At 38.3% G+C, this 21,497-nt stretch overlaps 1 long non-coding RNA gene across 1 annotated transcript; it reads left to right on the top strand.

Moving 5' to 3' along the window:
• The first annotated feature begins 1,031 nt into the window (after nt 1-1,031).
• Nucleotides 1,032-16,892, top strand: LOC123975972. The gene is made up of 2 exons (XR_006826198.1): nt 1,032-1,090; nt 16,729-16,892. It is a non-coding gene; the product is annotated as an uncharacterized LOC123975972 (long non-coding RNA).
• The last annotated feature ends 4,605 nt before the right edge of the window (nt 16,893-21,497 follow it).

Genomic DNA, 21,497 nt, shown 5'->3' on the forward strand with positions numbered 1-21,497 from the left:
TTAGGCTCAGAGTCGTCACTTCCTGCCATGCTGAGCTTGGTGTTTTCTTGTCGGGAGTGACAAGGTCAAAGCCTAGACGCCAGATTTCAGCACTGTACATATTCTACATTCACGTAATAACCCATCCCACGTGGGTTGGTTGACATATATGACCATAAGAATGAAAAACAATGCTCAAACAGTATGGGTACGCAATGGATAAATTCCCTATTATGCTGAGAACTATTTACATTTGCAGACTCACCAGGCTAAAGGCACACATTGGTTCATAAAGCAGCCTGAGCATCACATATTTGCCAGAACATGTTTGCTCTAAGCCAGAGAGCTGGCAAAAACTGACCAAAACAGTGTAGCTCACATTAAATATATGAATCCTCTGTTACACAATGGAAACTGGATTAAAAGAAATCATCTAAAGGATGTTGAGGGTACAGATGTGTGTGTTGTCTGTGCGTAATGAATAAAAGCATCACATTACCATAAGCTAATCCTGAAGCTGCACATTTATCATCTTATAAATTTAGACAGCAAAGTGAAAGTCAAAACAATCTATTCAACCAACAGGAAAATGAATTACTTTGGAACTCTGCCACAGAAAACATGAATGCCTTTCTGGCCTATTTAAAAGATTTTCGATATGGAGGATTACAGAGCACAAATTAAAACAGCATTTGCATTTTTTTTTTTTTTTACATAAAAAGGCTCTGTAAATGTGACAATTGATATTGACATTTTGATACCAAGTAATCTATTTGAAAAGTAAACAAATTTTTAAGTTTATTACATTACTCCAATATTCCATTTTCAGAAAATTACATTTACAATAGTTGGTATATTAATGTTTATATTAGAATGTGTATTAAGTTTTGTAACTGTTTAAAACTATACAGCGAGTAGTACTAAGAAGTGGAATGCAGATAATGCTGATCCTTGAATGTGTGGGTTAATTGCTCGTCGACGTGTTGGTAATGCGTCGGGGCTCCAGTAGGGTGATCGCGCTTCTCTTCCTCATTCAATACAGACGAGTGAAGGCGAGAGCTACGTGTGTGTGCTTCTTCAACCTTCTTGCGTTACTTTTCCCCTTCTTAAGGTAATTACCACTCACAAAGCAATGTAAACTTCAACACACGTTGATAGTACATTTCGTTATGTTACTGTGGTTTTATATGAGTAAAAGAAACGTTTTTGCATGTGTATATTGTTTAGAGTTTCGTGCTAACTGGGAAGATGTGTAACGTCATGCTAGCAGCCAGAAACGCCATGCCCAAGCGTTTACTTTGTTGTTGGTGTTTAAGTTAGCTACTGCTAGTCTACATATTTTAGCCGTAAGATTTATTGTGTATTTGTCACTGTGTGGGTGAGTTCATGTCATGCTGAGACAATGAATAATGTTAAAAGTATAATTAATTTTAGTGTTGTGTGGGAACTCATTTAAAAAGGTGTATTAAAATGCATTTGATAACTTTGGCTAAACTAATTCACATTTCATAGGGTAATTTAGTTAAAAAGATAATTTAGAATGCATTAAGAAGATACTTGTGACTGTGGTCCTGAATCTGATGAGTGCATGAATATTGAAATGTATGTTTTTTTGTATACATTGTTCAAGAACTCATTCAATACAGACGAGTGAAGAAGAGAGCTGCGTGTGTGTGCTTCTTCAACCTTCTCCCGTTACTTTTCCCCTTCTTAAGGGCACAACATAACAGTAATGTACATAACGTACAGCTACAGTTCATTGTTTTTTTGTTGGCCACTAAAAAACTGAAGGGCGTAGGTTTTGTTTGAACATTGGAGGGGACACATATTATGTGAGCAACACATCCTCATACCTAAATGATAAAATAGGTTAAGTGACCCTTTGCTAAGCGAACGCTCCCCTTAGTAACTGTTGCTAAGCCTGACAAACTATCTGAGCTGTTGATTTATCACGACGCTGCCACTGTCTATAACTGCAATCCCTGGTAAAACATTGTCTAATTTTTGGGAAAATGAAAAAAGCAATCTCAGAAAGGAGACAGAAAGGTTTGCATTAGACATTTGAAGGTTTTCACATTCGGAGCGTGGCTTAGTGAAGGGTCAATTGTAAATTTTCCCAAAACAACATATATGACCGTTGGAATATATGAGCGTTTCCCAAAACAACATATGTGTCTGTTCAAAAGTAACAGTCCAGCAACAGGCGTCCTGGACCTTAAGTTCGTGATGTAAGTCACATGACGTTTACACATGATGTTAAACACATGGTTAACGTTGCGAAACGGTCACAGTTTGGATAGGTTTAGGTAACAAAACTACTTGATTAGGTTTAGCTACTACTTAGTTAAGATCGTGGTCTGGGTTAAAATAAGTAAGTAACTCAAAATAAGTAAGTCACTTACATAACATTATTTAACTTAAAATTTAAATAAGTCAACTTGACCTGGCATCATACTCAAACCTCAGTTTCCTGTGTGAAAGTCATCATCTGACTTCCTCCTTTGTTTCTGTCATACAGCCACTATAGAGGTTAATAAATAAACAATAAACGAATACCTCCATAAAGCCTTGAGCATTAAACACTTATTTGACAGGATCACCTCAAGGTTAAACTCCTGGACTTTAATAGATCCTGTGATTCTGCAAGTTTTCAGCTTAGGTTCAAAACTTTCTACAAATTGAAAATCTATCCCACATATTTGTGTTCTGTCACATTTTGTAAATAAAGTCGTAATAATTTGAGAAAAAAGTTGTGATTTTAATGAGAAATTAAAGCTGCAAGCAGCGTTGGGCGGGCCCTCGCACGTGTAGCGCCCATCGACGAAAACTCACAGATAGCTCAACTTTTCATCGTCAATGTCTTTAGAAGGCACAGCAGAAATCTGAAGTTGATCCGACTAAATCCCTAGGACGAGTTCGTTAAAGTACTAAAGTAGAGTGTGTAAATCATCCAAAAATGACCATAAAATTCAAAATGGCTGACTTCCTGTTGAGTTTAGGGTATAGGTTCTTGAGGCTTTTTTGTTTGTCTTGATATGATACATGTCCCCAGAAAAGTTTGTGCACGTAGGTTGAATTTTTTGTAGGGTGCGCTAGAGAGCCATTTTGCCACGCCCATGCGCGAAACCCATAAAATATGAATTTTTTCACCACTTCTGACATGTGTGCAAAGTTTGGTGAGTTTTCAAGTATGTTTAGGCCCCCAAAATTGAGTTTACTTTGCAGAAAAAAAATCCTTACAGTTTCAATAGGAACCTCACACAGTTCATGCTCGGGCCCTGAAAATGACCTGCCTACTCTGCTGTACATTGGCCTATGTTATTGCTCTGCTGGTATGGTAGTATCCCCTTCAGACCTTCTGACAGACACAGAATCCCTTTTGGGATTCTACTAAATGAGTCAAGTGCGCTGCTCTTCATCGGATAACCGAAACTTAGTGAAAGCATTTCTCATCGGGCATAAATCTCACGAGTTCACAAAAAGGTTAACTTCACCATCTCCAATAAAGTGCAGCTCACAGCCTCTGAAGTGGGAAGTATCATGCAGTAGTGAGACAGTCCCAAACAGAGCAAAGCTTGGGGTGGGGGACTCAGAGACAGCAGCAACACAGAGCTACCAGTCAGAGGAAAGAGGCCACATTGCAGTCCAAACTTTTGTTATGTTTATTATGACTTAATTCTAGAAATTAGATTAATTAAATTACTATTATTGTTGTATTATTACAGAGGCAGTCATTTTCCTTTGTAGTTGACAGACAACCCTTTGGTTTATGTTATTCTCTCACTAATTTGCGTTTCACTGTTAACCGTTTGTGTACAAGAAACATTAACTAGACACTGACTGAGAACAGTATCTATATTTAAATGTTTTGATCAAAATTATTGGGACAATTCAGTAGTCCTTGTAAATTGGTAGGGACATGGTCCTGCTGTGCCTACATAATTCTACGCCCTTAAAAGTTACAATTGACATTTTGTTTGCAATGCATTCATTTGTGGTGAATGTGGACATCAATGTTTGGACTGAAGGCTGTTTTACACAATCATATTCTCTCTCTCCATTTTGGGGAATTCATGAAAATGACAATTGTTTATCTCTAAATATTGCAGATTTGATTTTGAGATTAGTTTACACAGCTGTTGTGGTAGTAGAAATAATCACATTTGGTTTGGAGTTAAACAGAAGGGCAGTTGCCAGTTTTATTGGCAGTAAATAGAATGATTATAGAATGCAAGAAGCAAATTGAGCCTTCTGCTTGCTATGTTACAAGGTACCCTGTAAAGCTTTTGTAAAGAATAAGGCTGCCATTTTCTTTTTTTCTGATTGTCGACCAATCCCTTGAAATTAAAATTGCAACATGTTATATTCCTATATCGCTTCCCGTGCCGTCTGTATCTACACTGTCAATATGCAATAAGGGCAATGGTGGTGGTATTGATGGTATTGCATTACATTGCTTGTATAGAAAAGGTTGAGTAAGTAAACATTGAAATGTACCATAGAATTCAATCACAAACACAAACTGAAGTAGTCACAACACACACTGAGCATTTTAAACCACAGAGCTATTTTGTTGCATTGCATTGCATCACAAGTGTTTGTATTTTTCCAGTCACTCAGTATAAGATTATTTCTGCCTCTTTGTAAGTGCCTTTGTTGTAAGTGCTTGACTGCTTAAAAACTAAGCAGATATTGTAAAGGTATTTTATGCCGATCAGTAAATTATATTTAAAGCAGTGGTTCTCATCCTTTTTTGGGCCAGTGCCCCCCTATCCATTATGCAGGTCCCTTACCGCCCCTCATCAAAATAGATGTTGGCTATTTGCCCTGAATATTGTTAATATATTTTTTTTATTGTTGTTGTTACTATTGTTATTAAAAAAAAGTGGGGAAAAAACACATAATTGAATGACAAACAGCATATTAATTACTTTCCCAGGTAACAAAAAAGCCATGTGAAAAGTAATTATATTTAACTAATAAGTGAATGTTCCTCCCGGAAACTGTGTCTTGGATGGGGCACTTAATAAGTGGGGCAATGGGTTCCTCCTCCAGAAGATTTTGAGCATTAAACACTTAATTTCCTGCATTCTGGTGAAAATTTCGGGATGGGTGAAAGAGAGAGAGAGGGACGAGCGAGAGGATGTGCTGTGCGAATATGCGCTGCCTGCAGCTCTGAAATCAACTACGATTTTAAATAGGCCATGTAAAATAAATCGAAAATCAATATGTGGCGGTCAGCATCGATATTGCGGCGAGCCGCCACAAATAAATGAACGGATGGGAAACACTGTAACTTTTCTGCTCATGTTCAAAACTTTCTGCCCATTCAGAATCTCTCCCATGTGTCTGTGTTCTCTGAAGAAAAAAAGTCGGAATATTAAAGAACTAACCGACAACACCTGTGATCAGGCAGAAATCTCACGAACAAAACATACGTTAACTTCAGCACTTCTGAAGTGCTGCTTACAATCCCCAACAGAGCAAGTCAGGGCTTCAGATTTTTATGTTAAATTTTAAAGCCTACTGAAACTACTGTATATGTCCGCTTTGGCACAAACTGCAACTCACAGTGCGAGTCACTTGCTGGTGTCGCAGCAAAGTTGCTTTCAGGGTAAGTCCGAAAGTGGATATCGCTCTTATAAATGTGTAACCACTGCAATAACAAGACATTCATGGTGTATTATAATAGTAAATAAACACATTTCCACGGTAATACCAAAAAAGAAGCGTCAATTTTCCAGAGTTTACACGCCATGTGGGTAAAATTTTACAGATGATAGTCTGACTTCCCGTTCCCGTGAAGGCAGCACGGAGCTGAAAAATACAATGTCTCATTCATTAACAGTGGACTAAACTTTAATATTGAAGACCACAGTTTTTTCCAAGTAGTTTAAAGTTTAAACTCGCCTTAGAATTTCCAACTAACAAACGCCCCCCAAAAGCAGCTCAGCGCCCCCCTTTCCAAAATATTGCTTCCAGCGCCCCCCATCGTCTTCGGAACGCCCCCTGGGTGGCGGTACCACCCCCGTTGAAAAAACACTAATTTAAAGTATAAAATCACAGCACAGCATGGACTCACAACACTTTACAATTAAAGCATAGCAATAAAATACAAATAGCTGAATAACACAGTCATATTAAAACATCAGTACTAAATACTAAAATTATATTTTTATAAAGATGAGGGACATTGGCATTGTTAGGAACATGAAATATATTTCTTGTGAACAACCAGAAGGAACGACCATGCTGGTGTATGTGGGATAATTAGCTCAGATATATAAGGTGGTGCAAGTCCATGCAATAAAAGTGAAGGTCCTAGAATCACCTCAAGCTTGCACTGGTAGCCAGTGAAGAGAGGCCAGAAGGGATGTTATATGGTCACATGTTTTGTTTTTTGTCAAGATTCTAGCTGTATTCTAGTAGCCTAACTAGGAAGGCAGAGAAAATGAATATATACATAGTGTAGATAGTATAGATGGAAAAATGCTGTCTTAGCCTTGAGCTTTCAAAAACAATACAGCCATCAATGTCAACACTCAAATTCCAACCAAATGCCCATATTTGTCTGGTCTAAACTCTGTTAAGTTGTCATAACTTCTTACACTTTTTATTTCTGATAGGCATGCCTTTTAATGCCTCAAGTTTAGGAGTTCAGAAGTTATTTGGCTTTATAGTTACATATAGCGGTGTATGAGACTTACGTGGATAACTAATCTTTCATGCAGCACACACAGCACACACTGTTTGTGCTGTTCCAAAGATCAGTAAACCAAAATGTGCACATCCCACACAGAAATCATAGTAATCTTATAAGGATTAGGACAGTTGCACCAACTCCAGCACAAAACAAACTCATTTAAAATGGCTCTCTTCAATGTGAGATCACTGTCAAGTAAGACTTTTATCTTAAATGATTTTATTTTGTCTGCAAATCTAGATTTTATGTTTTTAACTGAATCCTGGTTGCAAATGAATGACTATAGCCAGCTAGCTGAACTGTGTCCGCCCCAATATGATTGTTTTAGTCAACCCAGGGTTAGTGGTCGTGGTGGTGGGCTAGTGAGCATGTATAGAAAAAATTTTAAATATCAAATACGCCGGGATGAATTTAACTCCTTTGAAGCTCAAAGCTTAAACTTGGAGGGCTGCAACCTGTCATATTTGTTATAATTTATCGCCCACCAAAACCGCCTGGAGGATTTTTATCAGAACTTCCTGAATTTTTATCTACTCTGGTTTTAAATTATGACAGAATTGTTCTTTGTGGCGATTTTAATATTCATGTTGATGACCCCAACAATGTTAATGCAACTGACTTTTTAAATATGGCCACTTCTTTTAACTTCAAACAACATGTCAAAGGGCAAACACATAACCCTGGTCATACACTGGACTTGGTTTTTACCCTGGGTGTCAGCATTTCCTCTGTGGAATTAGTGGACATGACCATATCTGACCACAGATGTATTGTTTTTAGCTGCGATTCATCCTGTTACTCATGCCGCCTCACCAAGCTCCGTGTGTTCTCGCATCTTTAATGAACAAAGTGTTTCAAAGTTTTGCGCATTCTTTCAGAGCCAAAGCCAACACCTGTCTGATTCCAACACCAACAATCTGGTCGATCACTTCAATCATATCTGCTTGTCGTCACTAAATATGACTGCTCCTCTAAAGGTTAGGCCTACGTCTAAAGCTAGTAAGCAACCCTGGATAAATGACAGCATTCGCAGCCTAAAAAGGGAATGCAGGAAAGCAGAGCGCAGATGGAAAAAATCCAGTCTCCAAGTCCATTAAGGATTTATTAATTAACTACAATAACATGGTTAAGGATGCGAGGACACACTATTTTTCCAAACTCAAAACACAAATTACTACACATAAACACAATCCCAGGTTTCTGTGTTGAAAACAGACGCCCCCGGTAACGGGGGCAACCGTGCTCTGGGCGAAATTACTGATTTTAACTCCAAAACCCGCCGATGTTGTTGCTCCGAGTCTAAGCGGGTACCATCTTGATTATTGCACAATACCTGCGAGCTGCCTGCCTGCACTCGAAATTTCTGTAGAGAGGAAACATGCCGCTTGAAAACACAGTGTTTTTTGCCATATTGTGGCCGACCTGTTGGGGATACATAGACATGCAAATGAAAGGTCTGCTCAAGACGGATCGATTGATGGGATGTTCCGTTCTCAATTTACAGGCCTGTAAAGCATGGGTGTGCTTTTGGTGACAGGAATGTTGATGAATACTCCTGTTTTTATCAATATTTCAATGTTATGTTATTTGGAACTTGGTTGTATGGACAGAAATAGTATCTACCAATCAACATTTTAACAGTAAATATTGCCATAATATGGACATTTGCCTGGTAGATTTTAAAAATGTTGTATTTTAGTTTATTTTCATCAGATACATACATACATACATAAAGTTACAATTGTATTCAAGGTGTATTAGAAGATATTCAGTTGCATTAAAAGCTTCCTCATGATGGTTTTGATCATTTATTGCATTAAAATATAGCTTTTTTTACCAGGAGAGGATGAAAATATCAGATTTTTTCTTTATTGCATCTCCATGTAGTCTGTAATAGTAAAATAAATATATTAATATACAATGGATTTATATTCCTTAGCTCTTCTTCTTCCTCTGACTTTTCAAAGGAGACCAGAATTATGGATCTAGGCCAAATGGTTGAGGAGTTATTCCTGATTCATTTTGGATATGTTATTTTAGGTGTTTTTCTGGAAAAAGGTGCCTGTTTTCAACAGGTTAAGACTGTGGATCAGCTGGTAAACCCAGCCGCTCCTTGTGCCTCAGCTTAAAGTAATGATGATTGTGAATTGTTTTTATCTTATTTTACCAATAAGGTGGTGTCAATCAGAGCCTCTATTACCCCCGCGGCCTCTTACTCAGAGGTTCCTCACCAGCAACAAGAGAGTTTTAACCAGTTTTATCCCATCGACTTGTCTGAGCTTTTAAAAACAGTATCACAAATGACTTCCAGCCCACTTGATGTAATACCTACAAAGTTTTTACTGAAAGCAATGGATTCTGTTTGGGCCCCATTTGATCTCTTTTTTTAACAGCTCCCTATCTACTGGTTGTATCCCTGATTATTTTAAAACGGCCTGCGTGAACCCACTTTAAAGGAACCTGGTTTAGATCCCTTCCTCCCACAAAATTTCAGACCAATTTCAAAACTGCCTTTTATTGTAAAGATTTTAGAAAGAATTGCGTCCAAACGACTGCTCATTTTACTAGAAAATAACTAAATATGACCTTTTAATGTCTGCTGATGAAGGCATGTGCTCAGTCCTGGTACTCCTGGACCTTTGTGCTGCATTTGACACCACTGACCATAACATCATGTTAGACAGACTGAGGCACTGGGTGGGGAACTCTGGTACTGCCTTAGAATGGTTTTTATCCTACCTGTCAAATAGATTCAAAAGATTTTTTTTGGATAAGTAAGCAGTAAGTGAGCACTGTGACAATGAGTGACAGCCCTTTCAAGTAATTTTGACAGGAGGATTGGAAATTGGTCTACTGTTGTTTAGAATTTGTGGATCAATACTAGGCATATTTAAGCAGCAATTTAATGATTGTGGTTTTAAAGGCTTAGGGGAGAAAGTGATGTATTGATAAGCTTAAGAACAGGACTAATTAAAACAGGAAACAGGTCCAATATTAGACGCCATAAGATCTAATATGCAGGTTGCAGGTTTGGAGAGTGTTAACAGGCCTCATGGGAAATTAATTCAAACTGTGAAAGAGTGCAGTTGGTTTGAGTCAGTGTCAGCATCCATCAGAGTATTGGAGAGTTCATAGCTATCATTCAGAGGAGTGTGGACCAGTGATTTTATCTCTAATTGAGTCAATCTTATTTGTGAAGTTCAGAAAATCATCGGCATTGAATGAAGAGCTATTGGCAGGGGTTTTCTGTGTGAGTTTGGCAACAGAATCAAACATAAGCCATGAATTATTGTTATTAATGTTAATCAAGTGAGAGAAATAGGCTATCCTGGCAGCTGAGAGTGCTCGTTTTAATTTTCTTAAAACTCTCAACTCAGGCAAGACAAGAAATCTTGTTTTTTTCAAACGCCACCTGTGCTCAAGTTTTCTTCTAATCTGTTTGAGTGTTACAGGTGTCATCTGAGAACCATGGTGCTATTTTCATCCAAGTGCGTTTTCTGGTTGTAAGAGGAGCTACAGCAATAAGTATATGTATCAGGCTCTTACTTGGAGTACAGAGAGAAACACTGAAAAAATGCAGGAGTGGACTGGAAAATAGATAAAATATCAACACCAGTGTATTTCCACAGTTATTAGTAGCATCCTTCATATGGGATGAGTAAATGATTGGATAACGTCTAGACTAGTAACAAAGTCCAAAAATTCCGTTGCTCTGGAATCTGAACAGTAATTTACATGTAAATTAAAACTACCCCGTAGGATTTAACAAGAGCAGTCAATAATAGTTCAGAAAACTCAGATCAATAATTAGGAGTACACTTTGGGGAAATGGTCAATGCAGGAATATGCTGTGAGTTCTAATAACCACGGCTAAACATTTTAAAGGTTAAGAAGTATCCAAAAGTGTAATTGGTGCAGGTGAACAAGTTAGAAAGAATGTTGCTATTCTACCTCCTTTCTTGCCTTGTCTAGTGAAAAAATTGCAAAAAAATAAAGCTGCAGTTCTGAGGAGAAGCCTCATACACAAAAGTGTTGTTGAGGCAGTGACGAGAGCCAACATTCAGTGAGAAATAGAAAATGCAGACCATATTGTGAAGTAAAATCATTAAGATGAGAACTCTTACTGGATAGTACAAACTCTTACTGGATAGTGATCTAATGTTCAGTAGTGCAAGTCATCTGAGGAGGACATGAAAGGTGCAGTATCAGCCTTAAAGCTGATTTGCACTAAATCTGTTGATGTTGTGAGGCCAGAAGGGTTTGCAAAATTGGATTTGCATACTGCATTATAGCTGTTTTGCAGTGGTCTTTTATTGATTATGGCTGGGATTATAGAATAAACTCTCTGGATTGTCACAGGAATTATTTGGGTAATGGGAGGAGCTGGTGATACAAACCGGAGGTGAAGGGGTCACTGGGACAAAGAGAAACAATCAGTGATCAGTTTGTAGACAAGAGGAGAGGAGAGAGACAAGAAAGCACAAACTTTGAGAGAGGGAAGAAGTGGAGCTGTCACATGCATTAATGGTATAAGAAGAAGGAGCCGCACGGCAGTCTAGGCCCATAGCAGCATAACTAAGGGATAGCTCAGTGCTCACTTGAGCCAGCCGTAACTATAAGCTTTATCAAAAAGGAAAGTCTTAAGCCTACTCTTAATGTGGAGATGGTGTCTGCCTCCTGAACCCAAGCTGGGACCTGATTCCACAGGAGAGGAGCTTGATAGCTGAAGGCTCTGGCTCCCATTCTACTTTTGAACCACATGTAACCCTGCATTCTGGGAGCTCAGTGTTCTGGTGGGGTAATAAGGTAATACAAACTGTACTCTGCCTGACCATTAAGGGCTTTGGAGTTGAGCCGAAGGATTTTATATTTTATTCTAGATTTCACAGGGAGCCAATATCCCCACCATTTCCAATGACTACTGAATTGTAGCTATCAATTTTTAATAAAAATTTAAATAAAATCACTGTTGTCCGTCAGTGTCTAGACAATGTATTTGGTACACAAACTGTTAACTACTCTCTCGTGCTCTACTACAGTTCCAATGTGTTTATACATTTTGAAAGATTATGTCCTCCCTCCCATATGCCTCACAGTGGTTTGGTCAGCAGTGACTTTATTTATATAAAGCAACTAACGACAAATCTAGTGAGTTATTCAGATTATCAGGGAGAAAGTGAAAAACATACAAAATTCTATTTTATTGTAGGTTATTCTAGTCCCCTGCATGCAGCTCAGAGTAATCTAAGTCAGCAGGCGCTTTCACACTGCCTAATTTTCCGGGATTATGATGCCAATATGCTGGCTCGCTGCGCTGTGTGAAAGGTACCAAGCCGGAAAGGGGGGTCCGATTTGAGCCACCTCTGAGCCGGGTATGTTGGTAGCAACAGAGGCAGAATGATGTCTGTGTGAAAAGCCACGGCCGGCATGAGGGGAACAGAGTGACGTTTCAAGCTGTTTCGTTCTTTTTTTAACGGTCTACTGTCAATGTCAATGTCCATTGGATGTGTCTCAGCATTGACTGTTGTTGTTTATTTGTCATTTTTGTGCTTCTACTACCTTCTCCACAGCTCTCTCTGGCCCCGTTTCTTTCCGTCAACTTTAGGCTGCATATCCACAGGAAGCATTTTGGAATCAGAGGATCGGGAATCTGCATAGGGTGTTTTATTTTGACTCATGCAGCCGTGGCGTAGGTGGAAAGCACACATGGTTGCGGGATTACGCCGCAAAATTTTATTCAGAATGAATGAGCGAATGCAGCATATTGCCGGACATTCTTTCCGCATTTATTGCAGGATCTCTGTGTGAAAGCAGCATCTCTCCCTCTCTTCTCGCACCGTGCGCACTCAGGCAGGAGTGAGTGTGAGTAACTATGGTTATGGGGAGGGTTTGTCTCCATCGCTCTGAAACTTTGCTACAATGTAGAAGGAGAACAAGGTAGGGTAGGATAAGCAGAAGACTTTGTAGTGATGATGCCCCCCCATACTTAGAGTACAGTAGAAATCTCTGGAATTTCCACTAATTATTCAGAAGTTACAATTTCTCACAAGCAACAGTAATAATAAAATAATATAATTTTATTTTCCATCTGGGTGGTTCCCCTAAGTATGAATAACTTTGTTAGGACAGACCTGGCTGTGAAAGAAGTGACAAAAAACCATTTGTGAAAACAGCATGTCGCTGCTCAGAGAGGCAGCAGCAGAACAGCAGAATGAAGCCAAAATAAGTCCCAGCCAAACCAAACACAGGCAGATTCTCGTCAAGTCTGCCTCAAGATCCTTCATAATCACTTTAAACTCACGACGGGAGCAACTCCAAGAATACCACCATCACTAACATGCTTATTCACCAGATCAACTCCCATACAGCTCTGATCTATAGAAATGTCAACAGAATAAGTAAAATGTCAGTTAGCTGCTGGTTGACGGATTGAAATTTTTATTTCTGCTCTTCAATACTTTCAGTAGCAGGCTTGAACAGCAGTGACACTGCGGTTATCAACTGCTGTGATGAAAAGTGACTCCAGGCTTCCTCTTTTGTTGTCAATAGAAAATGTTGTGTAAAGAGAAATCTATGACATGATGATATACGTGGATGTCAACTTTGATACTGCAGCTGATAAAACAGGGATTCAATTTAGACCCAGTTCATCGAGATTTTCCATTTATTGTTCTAAATTCCTGTTGTCTATTTGGCCTGGACACTTCAACGTGTGGACAAGAGATGGTAGAGACTGAATCACAAACCCTGCTATTAATGGAAAGCCCTGCTGAGCCACAGATGCCCAGTACTGTAAACCAAGTTTTACTGAAACCTGCCCCAGTCGACCCATTTAACCTTTGAAATATTTGAAGATCTTTGACAAGGACCGCTCTTGCCTTCAAATCAGTATACATCTTTAAGGGCTGTGATTTTCTTGGAGGATCCAACTTCACCGTGTGTAACTCCTTAACTCCTGCCCAGCTGTCTTTTCTAGAGTTGACTGACATTATCAGCAGCACAGGTGTTACCCCTCAAGCTGAATCAAGAAAGTGTCTCCAAAAGTGGTAAATGTCTGTTTTGGTGCTTTGCAGGCACAGATAGCAGCTTTAAAGTAATATGTTATCCTTAAAAAATAGCATTTCATTTTGAAGTGAAACATTTTATTTTTCCATTTCATGTGTTGCTGTGCAAACTGTTTTTTTTAAGTGTGCTTCTCATGAGCAACTCGTTGGTGAATTGAAGGTCATCAGGCAGGGAGAGGACACAACACAGATGGCTTGAAGTACTCACTTTACAGAAGGGACTTTGGAGCCATAAATGCTTTGTTTGACAAGTATAATAAAACCACAGGATTCTGTCCAGGTGGGATTGGCATCGTACATGCTGTCACATGTACTATAAGAATTACTGAACCTTACATACACTATAAACAGAACACGCATACAGTATCTCTCCAAACTGAAATATGATCGATTCACATCCCAGAAGTAAAACGTATCACAAATCAGTTTTTGTCCGGTGACCTTGAGCAAGTGAAGAAAAACAATTCTGGTGCAATAAACACTAGTCTTAATATCATCAAACTGCAACTGAGATGTATAAGATAAGAAAAGAAAGAATTGAAACCAAATCAGAGATTGTTTTTAAATAGAGAAAATGAGAAAATGAGTGGAGAGCTTTCATAGTTCTCATAAGCCTTATGACATCAATCATGCTAAATTATGTGGAAAATAAGCAGCCACTCAGCCTTATCATAATTTTTGTTGAGACAGATGGCTTTAGTCCAAGAAACTTATAGCCTGCCTTTAAGTTGAAGGTCAGCTGTGGTCAAAACTGAATTATCATTAGAATGCTCCAATGAAGACAACTACTTCATTTGTATACATTAAATGTGGATAAATTAATTTCACCCTCAGTACTCGGTGTATGTGTCACATTACGATAGAGTCAATTTAAGCTCAAGAAAGCAGTTTTGATTTGGTGCAGCATAGTCCACTATGTATATCAGCATCTAAGAAAGACAGTTAACACTAAAAGGTTTTTTTATTGGTGTGAAAATCACTCCCTATATGGTGCACATTATTTAATGTCTGCCATTTTATTCGACTGGTGAAGCAAAATGAATATAGAAACTAAATCTCAGTTTACTGCTCAACATTGTCCAAGCTGCCAAGTGTTTAAACTTAGTTGAAGGTTTCTTTAACCATATACTTGAATGTCAGCGTGCTTACTGTTTCTGGTCAGGTGTCTAATTTCTTGGGGGGTGAGGAAAAATATCGCTTCCTTTTCATACACAGTGCAAGTTATTTTTGCCATTTCAACTCATCACAGTGTTTTCACACAGTTATATGAGGCCAGGCTGTTCCCAGGTGTGAATGCAGGTAACTGTGTTTGAGTGAAGCAGGGCACTACGCTGGAAAAGCAAATATATGCTCAGTCAATCCTCTTCAGGTGAATGAAGTATAAAAACAAATCTATCTGCAGTCTGAACATACAGTAGCTGTGTATAATCAACGTTATTCAATACAGTCAGACCCAGGAGAAAACCTGTAATTCAGCCAACTTTGCTTTAGACCCATGACCAGAGTGTTAAATGAGATTCCCTCCAGGCAAAGAATTTTTGGACTCATAAATCCTCAGACAGGGCTGCTCCGCTACAATCAGTCAACAAGGATCAATCCACATCACTGTTGGCAGAAGAAAAGCACACATCTAGAAAAAGTCAGTTTCTCAGCATTCTTGAAAGGAGTTCTCATTTTTCTCACTGTGTGTTTTTGAAATTTCCTGGTGAGGTTTTTAATAAGTTTCAAAGATCTGAGGATCACAAAATGTGTTGCTTGAGGGTTTTTTAAGTGCTCATGCCACAGGTACTGCAGTATGTTGTCTAAATCCCCCCTCGGAGGACGTATCGCGCGTCTGCCGTGTATGCCAAGGTGTTTATAATGAGGCAGATGGCTTCAACAACTCTCTCCAGCTTGACTGTGATTTCACCATGTGGAGGGGGCTCAAAGCTACTTTAATCACAGAACATGACATGATCCTGGAGCAGAAATGCTGTGTTTTGTGAAAATGGGCTGAGAAATTTCTAAATCAACAAGAATGTTAAATTTTAGCTTGTTTACTGGAGCTTCCCTCCATTCCTAAATTCTTACTTCTTTCTCATTTCTGCCTTTCCTCCCTGCAGTAATGCTACTTTCCCTCTGGTTTATGTTTTCTATCTGTCCCCCCATCTTCTTCTTTCTGTTAAGGAATTCACACAAGTTCCATGTTTTAATTTAGTAATTTCTCTTTGGTCCGTGTAAAGAATGTAAATTACTTCCTTATGTGTCGCAGGATTTGTCTGTAAGTGTGTATGTGTGCGTGTGCGCATGTAAGTGACAGAGAGTGAGACTGTGTGTGTTTTTGTATGTGTTATTTTTATTGCACATTCCCCACATGCATATGCACTTATTAAAAGTGGAATTCAGGCAATTAGGATACCGTTTGCAAAGACAAAACTTAAATCCACTGCCTTTGATTGTAGAGTTTGTGTGTGTGTGTGTGTGTGTGTGTGTGTGTGTGTGTGTGTGTGTGTGTGTGTGTGTGTGTGTGTGTGTGTGTGTGTGTGTGTGTGTGTTCTTAAACGTCTTTGTGATGACCATTTTTTCAAAAGTGAGAACATTCGTTTTAGTCCTCACGTCATCAAAGGGCTGCTTAGGAAATTAGGAAAACATTTTGAGTTAAAATTAGATTTGCATTCTCATCGTGGACTCATCTCCCATCTGGGGACAAAAATTGGATTAACCATCAGTTCTAGGGTTAAGACAAGCTTTTATAGAGTTAAGGGATTAGAGTTTAGACTAAGGTTAGAGAAAAGGTCAAGTATTTGTGATGATCACTTCTAGGATTGGAGGCTAAGGAACAATGACATAAATGTCCTTGTAAGTATGTGAGTACAAATGTGTGTGAGATGCTGCAAAAATAAGAAACAGTTTCAGATGCTGCCAGCAAACTCCATCAATGTCTGTCAATTAACCAATAGCGCTGCCTCTTCTTTAATGAAATTCTCTCTGTTTCCCCTCCAGCCAACGTCTGGGATGATGGATTTGATTTCCAATGAAGTGGTCGTTTCCCTGACAGATTGGCTCTGACGCTTTTTTGTAATACCCCACCACAGATGTGGATCTAGTCCAGACTAGGGCAAAAATGTACTGGCATACGTTTTGAATAAAACATGAGGTACGCTTGATTGGTCTTACCTTGTAAGCGGACATATGCACTTTTTGAGGGTCTTTCAAAGTCGGGCAGAGTGGAAAAAATATATTAGGGATTCTTCCCTAGTATTGATTCTCACTGTCTTTGCATAATTAATGTCAAACTTGTTTTTCCAAGACAAAATATCCTTATTTTAACTGATTTTCTCTGCTTCATCTGTATCTGTGTATCTAGCTTTTACCTGGATACACCTAGGTTAATGAGAGGTGGCCAACTGGTTTTGTACACTAAATACAGTTGTTGCATACATTTTCAGTACAACATTGAGTGTTTCTTTTAGTATACTATCATGTAAATGGTCGCAAACTTTTTAAGTATTTTTCTATTTTAATCCTGATAAAGTACAATTGTGTTTAATTTGTTGGTGGTACAATAAAATTGTTGTACCACTTGATCCAGACTTCCTTTTTTTTAAATAGTACACTGACATGCCCTGCCCTTACAGTCATTTTTGGTGTGCATTTACAGTACAACTAACCAGAAATTTCCATTTTAACTGTTACTTCTTTGACCTACTGTACCATATGTACCAAAATGCACACATGCATTTTCTGTGTCTTTTTTTTTAGCTCCAGCCATTGATGGTGAACCAATTGTCCTCACCAAACTAATTGCAGAGATCTTAGAACATAGCGCTAAAAATTTGTTAAGCAGTCATACAATCATACAGGTTTAAAACAAACCCCCAAATTGGACAAACTTATATAGAAAAGATAACAAACAGTGACGGTTTTTTGAAACTCATGTTCTAGTGCTCTGTGGGACTGTAAATGTTTTCCAGCGGTTTCAGCATGCCTGTGTCCTTTGACAGTGAATCTGATACTATAAAACAATATATATAAATCGTTTTTATTAGATTTTTCCTTTTAAAGGTAAATACACTGAAATTAAAAACCCCAAGTGCGCAATTTTCACTAGTCCCAGTGGAATTTGTGGATTATATACAGGACATTGTTTCTGGAAAGTCGCCATAGAGACATTCCTCTTTCGTGTGCCCCACAGGTGCCTGCCCTCTTCCAGCCCTCAATGTGTGACAGTACAGACTGAACGTACAACTGTATGCAAATGGGGACATGTCCAGCTATGCAAACACCCAATATAGTATAATATAGTATAATAATATAATCCGTTCGGACTTCATCCACCCTTTTAGCAGACCTGAAAGCAGCACTTCAATCAAAAGCAATTCCCAGTAAGCTTCATCAAAAGTCATCCAACAAGCTTAAACAAAATTCCATTTACCAACATGATGGCAGCAGAAAATAATTGTTTGAGTTTTTGTGGGTTATGTTCAATATTTATATCCAACCACATTAAAAGTAACCTGATAAAATAAACACAAGACTTGTGATGCAATGTGAAACTAAAACTACTTTTGGAGAGCAAATGTTATAGTCACCTGATTTTTTTTTTTCAAAACAGATCCACAACTAGAGGGCAAATGTTTCCAAAATGGATAAAGAAGAGGATAAATATAGGCTACTGTATAATTGTACATTATATTTAAATCTACTTTTCAGTCTCATTCTTCTCTGCTTTATGAGCCTGCTTATCTTTCTCTGCATAGTATTAACTTAAGTCAGGTCATATTGAGGTTTTAGTTATCCATTGAAGATTGTGTGAGCACTTTATTAACGTCACCATGAATCAATTTCACGTACTTGGACACAATTACATCCCAGAGGTGCTCAGTACAAACTGATGACTTCTGAGCAGCCTGGATTCAATTCCCTGCTCAGTGGCACTGTGGGAGCTTTTCATTGTGAATAACCCACATTCTTGTAGCTGCTGGGACTCAAATGTACTCACTTTCAGTCATAAGCTCACCTCTCTAACCTGTCTGACAACTTTGTTAAGATGAATTGGGCTGAAAAGAACAAAGTGACTCCCCAAAAAACTGTATTTCCCTTAGGAACATGTGTGTCTGCCATTTTGCTCCGGCAGTCTCACTCGATTCCCCCTCTCAGAAAAAAATAAATAAAATACACCCAGCGCTGTTCTCTTCTGCGGTCTTTGGTTGCCTTCTCCCTTGACGCTGCTGCTCAGGATGTTTATAGATCTGAGGGGATCTAAGGGGACTGCACGGCTCTGACAGCCATAGGGGATTCAGGCAAGAGCCACTGAAATGGAGAAGTCTCAACTGGAGCGACGGTTATAATGGAATCACTCGCTATCTCTGTGGAATAATGATCACAATTAGTGGTGAATAAAGGGGAGATTACTGAAGGAGCTGCTGCTCTTTGTGAGGGACTTTTCTTAGCAGGCTTAATTCAGGTAACAGGTGAGATAGGGCCATTGTACAGGTCACACTCTGGATCAGTAGCAGACCCCAAAAGTAGAATGGTCTCGGCACTTTCCATTTGCCTCTGTCTCAGTATTTGTCAGGGTGACAACAGCTGGCTAATAGGAAGACACTATAGTTACAGGTAGATAAAGGTGTTTTCTTGGAGTCTTGTTATATGTTTACAGAACTGTCCCGACAGATTAGAGTGCAAATACATCAGACCACAGGTAACGCATTGAAGTCTGAACATCAGCACATTGGCTGTTCAGATATAAGCCAATTAAAGACAAACTTGTAGGGAAAGCCCATACACACGAAGCAAAATGCAGAGAAATAAATATTTCGGACCAAAGAAGGTTTCATCATATTTAATTTGGTACTACGCTGGGTTTGCACTCTGTATGCTGTTGTTTGCTGTGTAGGTCATCATGGGTCCCCAAGAGTTTCTTCATCACTGCTGACACCTGGCTCAGTTTATTTTCATAACGCTCTAAGGATGTCTTGAGACTTGTGAGCACACAAACATTATGTATCAATTCAAAATAACTATTAACTATAATCTTAGCTAGTTTGTTACCTTTCCACTAACCACTGGCCATGTAGATTGTTTGCTTATTTTAAAGTCTGATGGTTGTTTTTCTCCAGAAATGTGTCAAAACACAAAGTGCTCCATCCACCATCATTAGATTTTGTTTTTCCTCTTTTGTGCCTTCAGTTTGCCTTTGATAAGAAGCATCAAAAACAGACCATACAGGACCATATAGTATTGAAGTTCAATTTCAAATGTTACATCTCGCTGCCACCTGTAACTGAAAGTGTGTGAAGTTGCCCATCTTGAAGTTAGGATACTGTGCATCATCACTCCACTCCAGCCCCAGTGACTCAATTATTGTAAACTCAAACACATCTAATATAAGAAAAGGAGAACATGTTGATAAATGTGTATAATATTAAGCCTTGAGGCATTGAGAACATTTGATAAAAAAAAAAACGTGCTATAAAAAAACATGAAATCTTCAGTTTGAATACTGACTGTCTGTTTAAAGTTTAAAGTTTCATTCATTTTATTCATTATTTTCAAGGTTTTGGGGTGGGGTGAGAAGACAGAGTTCGGCCTGGTCAGGACCCGTTGCTGTTGGGGGTCATTGTATGGCATCTTGGGCTATACACATTAACTTGACCCTGACATCATGTATGGTTGAGTACTTTTACTTCTACTATATAGAACATGTTTCTATTTTGAGATGTCAAGGTTGCTATTTAGCCAAAAAGCACATTTATATATTCAAGTAATATCAATACGAAGAGTAATGAAACAGACTCATCACCATAGTTAAATAAACAAATGTGAGATATGAATGCCTATGACACATTTGAGATTTCCAGCAATATATTGAAAGAATAATAAAAGATAGGAAATGTAACCATCTTGATAATCTTGTGGATTTTCAGTTTATGTATAGCAACTGAATAAATGTGATGGTATGTGAATGCAAAAGAACCAGCAATCACAGAATAACTGAGGTCAGCTAATGTTAACAGAGCATAACAGGAAAAAACTTTGTGGAAAAAGATTATTTAAGATTGAGCCTTCATAATCCTGGGGGAGGAGAGGGTTGCTGTGGAGCAATGTTTTTAAGAGGGTGTCCCATTTTGTTTGCATGTTGACATATATACAGTATATATGTATCATTCACATTCCTGCCAGGTATTACATTGTTCCTCTGAATGACAGTTAATGGTGGTAACATGCCAAGAAATGTATCAGTTCACCAAAAAAAGACTAGCAAGGAGACAACTATTTTCATGCAAACATGAATGTAAAAAATGCAGTTATGCCTAAAAGCGACTTTGAAAATGTTTTATAAGGAAGGATGTGCATTCAACATAATTTTTAGACCTTGAGTTTAACATACTGTATTTTAGTGAGAACCATTAAAAGTAAAGATGACTTTTATTGTTTCACAAAAAACTAAACAAAACTGTAAAATATTCTCACACTTGTTTTTCTTTTGATGTGTTTGCTTATTTTTTAAGTTATGATCAATGGGCTTAATAATAGACATAATTATTTGTTAAGTTGGTTTATTTTGTATCGAATCGATCAGTTTGCCAGAAATGAAGGGCTACAGAGAGTAAACTAATTAACACTTAACTAACTAATAAACTAGTAACCAAACTAAAAAACTTAAATTAACTTAACTAATTAAAGTAACTAATTTCCAGTCAATGGTTCCTTACAGCAGAATAGAAAATTTTTTTGCGCTTACCTAAATGTGAATTTTCAGATCTTTA

This window comes from Micropterus dolomieu, linkage group LG09 (assembly GCF_021292245.1).
Source record: "Micropterus dolomieu isolate WLL.071019.BEF.003 ecotype Adirondacks linkage group LG09, ASM2129224v1, whole genome shotgun sequence".
Classification (NCBI taxonomy): domain Eukaryota; kingdom Metazoa; phylum Chordata; class Actinopteri; order Centrarchiformes; family Centrarchidae; genus Micropterus; species Micropterus dolomieu.